Below are 11,327 nucleotides of genomic sequence, written 5' to 3' on the forward strand. Positions count from 1 at the left end.
TGTATTTGCTTGCTGATCTGGGAGACTCACCATAGCTAGATAGCGTGAAAAGTGATCGATAATTGTAAGAACGTACTTATTACCAGCAGGTGTTTTATGAAATGGCCCGTAGAGATCTACTCCGCAGATTTGAAATGGACATGAAGCCTCGGGGAGCCTCTGTAAGGGTATTTTTGAACGAGAAAGTTCAGCTCTTTGTGCGCACGCAATGCAATTACGAACGTACTGCGCAACATCCTGCTTTCTGGTTTGCCACCAAAATCGCTCTGCTACTCGTCTTTCGGTTGTCCGCTGTCCACCGTGTCCTGCAAGGATATGATCGTGGGCCTCTGCCATTATTTCTTGTCTAAGGTGTTGGGGAACAACAATTCGCGGTCCAAGTTTCGTTTTACGGCATAATACACCATCTTCAAAGCAAAATTGTTTTTGAGTTGCGTATTTTTTACATTCTGTATCCTCATCTTGTGCCTTTCTCCAGTCCTCAGTATCTCGGCCTGTTGCTTCCAAAAGTGCTATTTTCCGACTTAGGCAATCTGCATTCGTGTGTTTTTTGCCTGGTTTATGGATAACTTCGAAATCCATTTCGGAAAGACATAGGGCCCAACGGGTAAGACGACTAGATGGATCCTTTAATCCAAGCAACCATTTTAAAGCTGCGTGGTCTGTAATGACCTTGAATTTCCTACCATACAAGTAGCATTTAAAGTATTTGATACCATAAATAACACTTAACAATTCTTTCTCCGTTGTGGAATAATTTCTTTCTGCCGTTGTTAGTTGTCTCGAAGCATAGGCTATGGGGTGTTCCGCGCCATTAATATTCTGACTCAAAACAACTCCTACTGAATGACCACTTGCGTCACAGGATAAAATAAATTCTTTGTTATAATCTGGGTAGGCTAATACAGGACTGTGTGTTAACTTATCTTTAAGGGTTTGAAATGCAGATTCACAATCTTCAGACCAATGAAATTTTGCACCCTTTTTCAACAATTGGGTTAAGGGTCGGGCAATTTCAGCGAAATTTTGAACATATTTCCGGTAGTACGATGCGAGACCAATGAAACTTTGTACCTCCTTAACGCGTTGTGGTGTTGGGAAGTCCTTAACTGCCGAAATTAATCGAGGATCTGTTTTAATTCCTTTTTCACTAATGACATGCCCTAGGTATGTAACCTCTGTCAATGCAAAACTACATTTTTCCATATTTAATGTTAATTTAGCTTTTCTCAGTCTCTGAAAAACATTACGCAGACGCACAGCATGTTCATTAATGTCTTTGGAGAATACAATAATATCGTCTAGATATACACAACATTGCTGAGTTTTGAGTCCTCGCAATACTCCATCGAGTAGTCTTTGAAAAGTTGCTGGTGCATTTTTCAAACCGAAAGGCATTCTTTTAAATTGCCAGTGGCCTCCAGGGGTAGAAAATGCTGTTTTATGCCTATCTTCAGGAGCAACTTCCAATTGATGATATCCGCTACGTAGATCGATTGTTGAAAAGTATTTACTGTTACCCAAACTGTCAATGATATCTGTAATGTTTGGAAGAGGATAAACATCTGAGATAGTTTGTTTGTTAAGGTGTCTGTAGTCACAACAAAATCTATATCGTTTCGTACCGTCGGGAGACTTCTTTGGAATAATTACAATATTTGAATTATAAGGCGAATCAGAATATTCTATAATTCCATCTTTTAGATGCTGTTCTATAAATTCATCCAGTACTGGCTATAAGTGATGCGCAACTCTATAAGGCTTCCTATAAACTGGGGGGCTATTTCCTGTTGGGATCCTATGCCGTGTGATGTCTGTTGCTGGCAATGGACCTTCTGCATTAAATAAATCTTGGAACTCAACTAAAACTGCTTCTATCGTGTCTCTATCCTTTCCTTTCAAATGCTCAATCTTCTGGCGCAATGCGGTTTTATAGGCGTCTGGTTTCTGACCATCATTAATATCTGACCAAATGAAATCTTCTTCATCAAAAGTACTGACTGTAGCCACTAATATTCCCTTATGCAACTCTTTGTCCTCCACTCCGAAATTGTCAATATGTACCGGTACTTTTCTTTCTCCCTCAACGTCTTGAACCCGTACAACACTCCTACGTACAAAACAATGTGATACATCTAATTCCTCATTTTCCTCTAAAGGCTCTATTAGACACACTGTATCTGTAGGTACTTCGTGGTCAACGGTCATCCAGAGAAGTTTTCCTGAGCCAGATGGTATCTGATCCCGCGAATCAACCTTCAAGAACGTTGCGCGCAGTATAGTTGATTTCGCCTTCCGGTTGGGGAAATCTTGCGGCAGAGGGCCCTTTGCAGCGGTGTCACCTAGCCGAAACACTATTCCGCTAAGTTCTACAGTTTGCTGTCTGAGGTCGATTTTAGCGTGATGTTTATTCAGGAAATCCAACCCTAGGATCGCGTCGTACCCGTCAGTTACCTTTGTTACCACTTCTACATCTTCTTGAAATTGTACACCGTGAATATAGAAAATCAATGATGTACATCCTAATGACTTAACTGTACCTCCTCCTACTCCATTCAATCAATACCTTGGAGGGTCATATTTCTTTTCTCCAATACATTCATTACTTACTATTGATACGTTTGCGCCTGTATCCACCAGTATCCTTGCCTCTTTATCCTGTATGGTAGCAGATAACCAGCATTCCGCCTTCACATTCGCCTTAATGGCATGAAATTTGAGTTTAACTGAATTCTATTTCCAAAAACTTTCTTAGACCTGCATTCCTTGAATGTGTGACCTATTCTTTGACAATTAGTGCATTGAGGTTGTCTGCAGTTTTTTGCTATATGTCCGTGTCGATCGCACCTAAAACATCGTACTCCTGCTGAAAATATATTTCGCTTCTCCTTGTATCTGGTGACAATGTCAATTTCTTCAAAAGCTGTCGCCATAGATACAGCTTCTGCTAAATTTTTAGGAAACTCTGCCCTGACACGACGGGACGTTTCAGGAGGTAACCCACGTAAAAATGTATCCAGAGCTCTATCTTCTGCCTCTTGTAAAATAACTTTATTTGCTTCATCACTAGTTGTCAACTGATAGGTGTTAATATTAACTTTTCTAATCCTATCTACAAAGCTTTCTAACGACTCGTTTTGCCTCTGAGTGATAGCGTTTAACTGTTCCCTATAAAATCTACAGCTGTTCTGTTTTTGAAAACGTTTAAGCAATCCTTTCTTCAATTCCTCAAATGTTGGAGCATTCCGTAATTCTACATGGTATAAGACGTGTGCTTTAGCCTCTCCTGTCAATCTTAACTTTGTCATTTGTAAGAGCTGTTCATCTGACCATGATCCTAACTTTGCAGCTGCTACTAAATCATCAAAAAAGGCTGTTATGTCCTCGCCAGGTTTACCTGAAAAAGGAGTTACTAAGGCTGCTGCTGAGGAATCTAGGGTGGGAGGGATTGAACTGGTTTGCCTAACCTCACACAACTGTTTAAATAATGCATTATTATCACTTTTAAGCTGTTCTATCTGATTAACTAAGATCTGAATAGCTTCATCAGTAGAAACCGCTTGTGGTGCTGACTCTGACTTTGTACGATTTCGTGTCATCATTTTACAAACTGTTAGTTACACAATCTTACCACACTGAATGAAAAGGATGTTTCAATATTTTCGACAAACTCTTAAAATTATGAGAGAGAACAAACTCCTAAATAAAGAAAATATTACGACTGATATGCAAACCTCTATCCCTTCACACATTAAAAAATACTAACTGTGGACCTTTAGTGACTGTCATCACACCTCATATTGAGCCAAGGGTTTTTTCTCTGACACCAAATGTAACAACTAGTACGGCTTATGCTACTAAATGTAACAGTTGTGTTACTAAATGTGACACTTCTGTCACTGAATGTAACTGTGTTTTCTCTTTTGATGCTGTCAATTGGCAGGATGAGCATTCTAAAGCATTCTGTCAGGGTGAAAATATTAAATAAATTAACTTTTCTCTCTTACAACATGTGGGCAGGGTGGGTTCTCCCTTGGCTCGGGTATGAGGTCGAATGAAACATCATTTTCACAAAGATAACTTTTATTGAAAGTTTCGTACAACTGTATCTTACTGGGACGTTCTGGTTCGGAGAGCGGCAGCCGTGTCGTTTGCGTAGCCTTCTGCTGCAGCAGCGGCGGCGGCGGCGGCGGCGGCGGCGGCGTCTGATTACGCGTAGCGGTGTATATCTCGTGTCGCCGTCTCGCCCAGCTGACCGGAGACGCGCAGCGCGAGGTGGCCCGTTTAATTATTGCAAGCGACGTCGTGCATCGGATGGTGATACCTTGAATGTGGCGTCCCAGTGTTTCTCTTCTCTAAGCGGCCGCGTGTGTTGTGCGTCGACCAGCGGAGCGGCGCGGCGGGGGAAGGCCAGTGTCCCGAACTCGAACCACGGACTCCCGCTTGCCAGTCTTCGGCAGTCAGGTCTTCATCCCAGCTCACAGGTAACTACTGATGTGAGGCCGTCTCCTTCCCGTCCTCACGAGTCACCCGGGTATGTAAAAATCAGACTTCCAATACCTTTTAACTTCTGTCTTCTGGCGCCGCGGCTGCTGCTTGCTATTCCATTACAGCGGCGGACTTGGTGCGACTGTGCATGATGTAGTCTCTTCTTGCATGACGGTCTTCAGCACCGAAACTGACTGAAAACTGCTGCTACTCTTCTTTTCTTCCTTCGTCTCTCGTCTTCGTCTCCGTTCCCGTCTCCGTCTTCGTCTTCGTCCCCGTCTTCATCTGTCTTCCTCTGTCTTCATCCGTCTTCAGCTGTCTTCATCTGTCTTCCACTGTCGGGCCCACCGCGTCTCGCGTATTTATTCACTTCAGTTCACTGGAGGTGAACGACTTCACGGCCATTGCCTCTTCTGTCACGTTGAAAAGCTTCTCGAAGAATCTTCTTAACGTCGGTCATTGGCTCTTGGAATGTAGGCGAGGGCCTTTGCTCACATGCGACAACTGAGAAACACGTGAGCCGGTCGGGCGATGCCCTGACGGCTGAATCGACAGCGCCCGCTTATGTGGAACTTGCTGACTTCATATGGTCATTGTCTCTTCTGTTCTGCCCGCTGAATGCCAGTATGTAACTCTCTAAACTAAACCAAGTTTTCCATCTATATTCTAATTTCTAGTTCACTTTGATTTCACTAATTTATTTACTTAAGTACCACTCAACACATGGAAGGCGAACCAAAGACTGCATTTTATAGGTAGAACATGCAACAGAAGATGTAACAGATCTACTAAAGAGAGTGAATACACTACGCGTGTCTGTCCTCTTTTGGAGTACAGCTGCACATTGTGGGATCCTTACTGGGTAGGTTAATGGAGTACATCGAGAAAGTTCAAAGAAGTGTAACACTTTTTGTATTATCGAAAAATAGGGGAGAGAGTATCACGGACATAGTACAGGATTTGGCGTGGATATCATTAAAGAAAAGTCGTTTCTCGTTGCGGCGGGATCTTCTCACGAAATTTCAATCACCAACTTTCTTCTCCGAACTACAAACGGAGAAACTATCATCATAATAAAATAATGGGACTCAGAGCTCCCATGGAAAGATTTAGGTGAACGTTTTTGACCACGCTCTCTTCAAGAGAGGAATATAGAGAATTATTGTGTAGGTGGTTCGATGAACTGTCAGCCATGTAGATGTAGATGTAGATGTAGACAACACAGACTAGCATCAAGAAAAGGCTCAACCCATTCGTTTCAATGTAGCTCCTCTTGTTTTATACTTTGTCTCGAAACCAATGAAGACGATGCGAGAACCCAAATACGTAATCAACAGCAGCCTACGCACTAGTATGGAGACAGTGTCACATACTATGTGGACACCTTGGACGATTACAACAAAATGTTTAATTGCTGCGATGATACAAATCAGACACCTCACACATGTCAAGACTCACGGAAACAGCTCAAAGAGGGGTTCAGGTCGATGACTTACCACCTGAGGCTACAGAGGAAGGAGTTAATCAAGACATACAGCGACAAGGCATTGACATGCTAGGCGTTCACTACTTCAGGCGGAAGGACCCAGTCACAGGACTACTCAGAGCTCAGTCTTTGCTGTAGCCTTGCCAAATACTATGGCTTCTGATGCTGTTTATGACATAATTTAATTACTGCATTACGAAGTGAGAGTAGAAGGCTGCGTCCCTCACCAACCTGTTTAGTGGAAACCCTGCCAGCGTTGGGCACATACTATAAATCATAGTTGAGTTCCAACAAAATGCGTGAAATGTGGAAAGGAACATACCACCAGAGACGGTTCAGTACCACGAGAAGACTCTACTAGATGCATAAATTGCTCGCAGACTCACCCAGCCCGTTACCGAGGATGTGAGCACTTCCAAAAAGCCTTAAAAACCATCAAACCCAACAATATCGCCATATAAGAGAGCTTGCCGCCGTACAAGGACTTACCAACAACAGGAGGCCTATATCAGCAACCGTTCCCTGCCCACAGGTCCCACCAGACTGAGATAACCCAAGTAAAAAACCTCACAACAACAAAGACGACCTTATGCAAGCGCAGCAGCTAACAGGATTGACCGAGAGCGAAAGCGTGATTTGACAGATACAGACGTTAGTGCTGCCTTCGGACACATAGAAAGGGCAACTTATACACCACCTTAATAGCTAGTTGTCAGTTGAAAGTGCATAGACAGCAACTGCTTTACGTTCTTGCACCTTGGCAACGCCTCAGACCAGCTTGCCTGAATCTGCCTCACATTTGAAGAACTAGTATACTGTAAAAATAAAGTCCCTTGCCTGCTTGTGAAACGCGTGGCGTCAATAGTAGAGTAACCTATGTTCTGGTGCATTTTGTTAGTATGGGTTGCATACATTCAGCGGCAAACTAGATTGATTTATAACCCCCTCCCCCTTAAACTTTTGTTCTGTTAATTGTTTTATGACCCCCTGGTTGTTGATTTATGACCCCCTGGGGATAATCTGTCCTTGTGAGAAACTCCTCCATCCCTGTCCCTCCACCTCCTCGATCCCTCTGGGAAGCACATCTTTGATATCAAATTAATTGACTAATCAACTAAATTGGTAATTTAGTTAACCACTCCCCCCTCTGCTAAATCTCCCAGCCCTCACCTCCACCCTCCCCAACTCACCTTCCCTCCATCTGGAAACTGTCAGGAAAAGGACTCAGTCTGTGCTCGAGAGGGAGGATGTCAAGACAGGAAATTCAAGTCTATGTCAATATCATAGCAAAGGTTATACTATTTATTTATAAAATTCGAACTGCAGGGGTTGGATCTCTCTTTTATTTGATGGGAAAAGCTCATCATTCTCAGCTGTATTGGAAGACGCAGGTCTTGTAAAAAACGCCGAAAAGGAGTAATTAAATCGATCACTTTTTTTCTTCTGATAGTGCAAGGAATACTGTCACGAAATCGACTTCACTATATCTCACTGCACATAATTACAGTGTTACAAATATGTTGCTCCCATATTTGGACCACAGGGCCAACGAGCCAGCCACTTTGCAGGTTGGGAGACAGGACACATTCCATCTGCTAGGGCCTGTGACCACTGTTGGCTGCCGCATCACCAGCAGCCTCGTGTATTACCACGTATGCAAGTCAGCAGAAAGGCGCGCAAACTGGAAGTCATGCTAATCTCTAGACAAAGCATCAGGTCGTGGCAACTCCTTGTGTGGCTGTGCAGACAGATAAGAGGTGGTATGAAGCACCAGCTTTCCACTGTCACAAACGTCAGACGTGATGTCCTGCTCTGATTACAGTGCTACAGATTGGCAGTGGGAATAACATATCATGAATAAACCCCAGCCTAACAGGTATTCGCAAATAGACTCTATAAAATACTCACCTGCTAACAGCTCTGACTGAATGCACAGTGCTAGAAAAGTAACTCCCACACTTTGCTGGACTGTCATGACAACACATCTGCGTCCCACAGTGTCCCGAAGCCTTGTGCCCAGGCCCACGGACAACTAGAATGCGATCCTAGCTTCTCCAGGTGACTGGGGATCACATCACATAGAGTGACAGGGTATATCCCCAGGTATACAGACAGATAAACACAAGTCAAGCAATTAAATTTCAAGAACACTCGTCATATATCAGGGGCCTTGTATACAGAGAGGTTTGAGAACACAAGCGCACTCCTGCATGCACTGCCTGTTACCCACATGGTCACAAAGGCTGCTAAACTAATACTGAATAGTAGTTCACTATTCACCCCCTAGGGAACACCTCGGCCATTGACACCTGCACAGGATGATGACCCCAAAGCAGAAGTTTTGGTCCTTTTGATATTTGATACCAGGCAAACCAACTGCACTCTCTCTCGAGTGGTTACATCCTGTGTGTGTGTTATTGTGTGCGTGCGTGTGTGTGTGTGTGTGTGTGTGTGTGTGTGTGTGTGTGTGTGTGTATGTGTGTGCGAACCAACCTGTCCAAACCAGTAGAACAAGTTATCTCTGAATACTGCAATCTTTTTGGTTCCTGCCAAATTACCAAGCACAGCTTGAGTCTATATAAACCATAACCCATCTACCCTCAGCCTCATTCTGCCATCATTCGCCAGTGTCCCAGGTCACCTTTTGCTTGTGTGCCTGTTACCAGTTTTTATTTGGAAAAATGAAGGTGGCAATAGCCGCAGCGACAATGCCAGTGGTGGCAAACGCCCAAGATAGTGGGAAGTACCTGGTAAGTTAATATTCAAATTGGCAACTGCAACTTATTTATCAGAAATACGTAATTTTGTAGTATTGAATACATTTTGTCTTATTGTTTCAGCATACATCCACCAAATTGTGGATGAAATGAATACTGAAATGCTTAAGCGACAGCAGCAGTAGCAAGAGCATTGTAAATAGTGTATATTTTTTTCTTTGTATACGTAATACGCTGGTGTTATTTAGTGTTTGGTCAGTGAGTCTTCACTGTCGTACTCGATTTTGAAGATCGAAATAGACAACTGTAAAAGACGCTTGTAATTTTTTCTCTAAGAATCTGGTAGTACTGAATATGTGTAGTCTTATTCTTTCAGTATACAGCCAACATGTAATTGGTGAGCTGGCTGCTGAAAGAACTTCCAAAGACATATAGCAACTTTGTCTAAAATTATGTCTGCTGTGCTTAAAGAAAACCACACCGCTTCTGGGCAAAACTGGATACTACCAAAGGGGAACAGGGGGGAACATGGTGAAATCAGTAAAAAAGGTACACACACATTATGAGGTAACAATTAATTTCTCATCCAACTTGAAAGTAATTTTACATTTTCGTAACCAGACACACCAACACAATTTTTACACATCTTCTTCTTGAATCGATAAGGAGTAGGACACCCCTAGAATTCCAGGTCTTGAATAGCAGCAAACTTGAATATTCGATGCATCGATAGGTCTTCTCCTCCTCCTTTATGTAGATGATGGTATAAGTGTGGTCGAATAATCGAAGCGATGTCACCATATCGTTATAGGGTATGCCAGAATCATCCCAGTGAATTCCAAGGAAGAAATCTTAATCTCTTTGCACTCTTCTGTATTTTAGCACACTTCATATCCCTGAAAGACGTCGATGATGTAATGTTTGCTGAGAATGTCTCTATCATTCTGGCCTCTTCTGTGTGCACTACGAATGCAACACATTTAAATATGAACTGTCTACACTCATTGTCATAGAAACCTGAGCGTCTGAATCATGTTCACACCCTGAGATACTATTGCCGAACGCTCTGGGTATGGTGCAGCACCTGTTCATTTATACAGCTCGCTGCACAACACCAGTGAGTGAGTAATAGTTAACCACATGGTCTTGTAGAACTAGGGCATACGTTGCAGTGTGTTCTGGGAAATTTCCCGCAGATTCAAATTCAATTCGTACATCTATAGGTCCAGAGTTAATTATTTCGTTCTGTTTTGAGCAGTCTATTACGATGATTGGCGCCAGCTCCTTGAATTTCCATGGACATAGTAGATATCTACCTTCTTCATAGTATGAAGCATAGAACTTCACATATATGTCATATGCTACACTGCACACTTTTTCATCCAACTGCAGGTGTCAGTTATCATATGGGTACAATTTGGAGTTCAGGTAGGCTCTGGCATTAGTTAACCAGCAATTATCAAATTGGTGGAATCATTTGCTATATTTCCTCATCTATTAGTCTCAAACGCAAGTATGATGAACCTGGTCATCTCCAAATGAGCGATGGTTTTAATAGACCACGTTTATCTGCTTGCAGTCAGCAGAACTGTGTACTCGAAAACCTCTCATGAAAGGAATGATAATGGTAGAAATATACTGCATTCAGATCTTTTAAAAGCTTCAAATGTTGCTCATCCGATGTGTGGCGTTTTCCATATTATTTTATTCATGATGATCTCTTTTTCCTTTTGAGCTCCTTGAATGTATGAGTTGTCATCCATTGCACTCCATACAAAAGTAAGAACCTGTTTAGCATTCATAACATTTCGCAGCATGTCCTCAAAGCGGCGGGGTCAGGGATTTTCTCTGCCTCGTGATGACTGGGTGTTGTGTGCTGCCCTTAGGTTAGTTAGGTTTAAGTAGTTCTAAGTTCTAGGGGACTGATGACCATAGCTGTTAAGTCGCATAGTGCTCAGAGCCATTTGAACCATTTTGTCCTCAAAGTATCCGATGAGTAATTTTAAAGATATTCACACAGTAAATCTCTTGTTCTCTTCCACTGTTCTATCCACTGGTTCGTCTATGAACCATCCACGATTTTCTAAATCATTCAAATCCGAGGGAGAAGCAGAAACACACGTTTTAAGAGTTGATGTTATGCCTATGTTGCATGTATTATTAGTCTTGACCCCATTAAGTTCCTGTCATATCTCACGAAACAGGAACGCTAAATCACTGCATGTAAGGTTCGTTGCCACTGTAGCAATCCTATCCCTTTTCGTAAATGATCCATCAAGATATACAAAACTCTTGCATGAAACGGGTAAATCGTCTTGGTGTTGGATGACAATCCTAATTTCATTGTTCTTGTTAAATGTGATTGATGAGTAAGATTCACTGCAGATCCTGATGAGCCAATGGTAGCTGCCAATGCTAGAGACAAGCTGGATGTTGCTGCCAGTCCAGATGCATTAGAGGCCACTAAATAAAGAAGAAGAAACAATGAGCATCTACAAACAATGACAGGGAGCTGAAGAAGGAAAGGGAACTTGACAGAGAAGAGGAGGAGGCACTGCTACATACAGTAGTAGTACAAAGACATGTAATGAGAACTTACTTTAACAGTTCTTCCGCAATAGAGAGGCAGATGAGAA

Source organism: Schistocerca piceifrons, chromosome 2 (genome assembly GCF_021461385.2).
Source record: "Schistocerca piceifrons isolate TAMUIC-IGC-003096 chromosome 2, iqSchPice1.1, whole genome shotgun sequence".
Classification (NCBI taxonomy): domain Eukaryota; kingdom Metazoa; phylum Arthropoda; class Insecta; order Orthoptera; family Acrididae; genus Schistocerca; species Schistocerca piceifrons.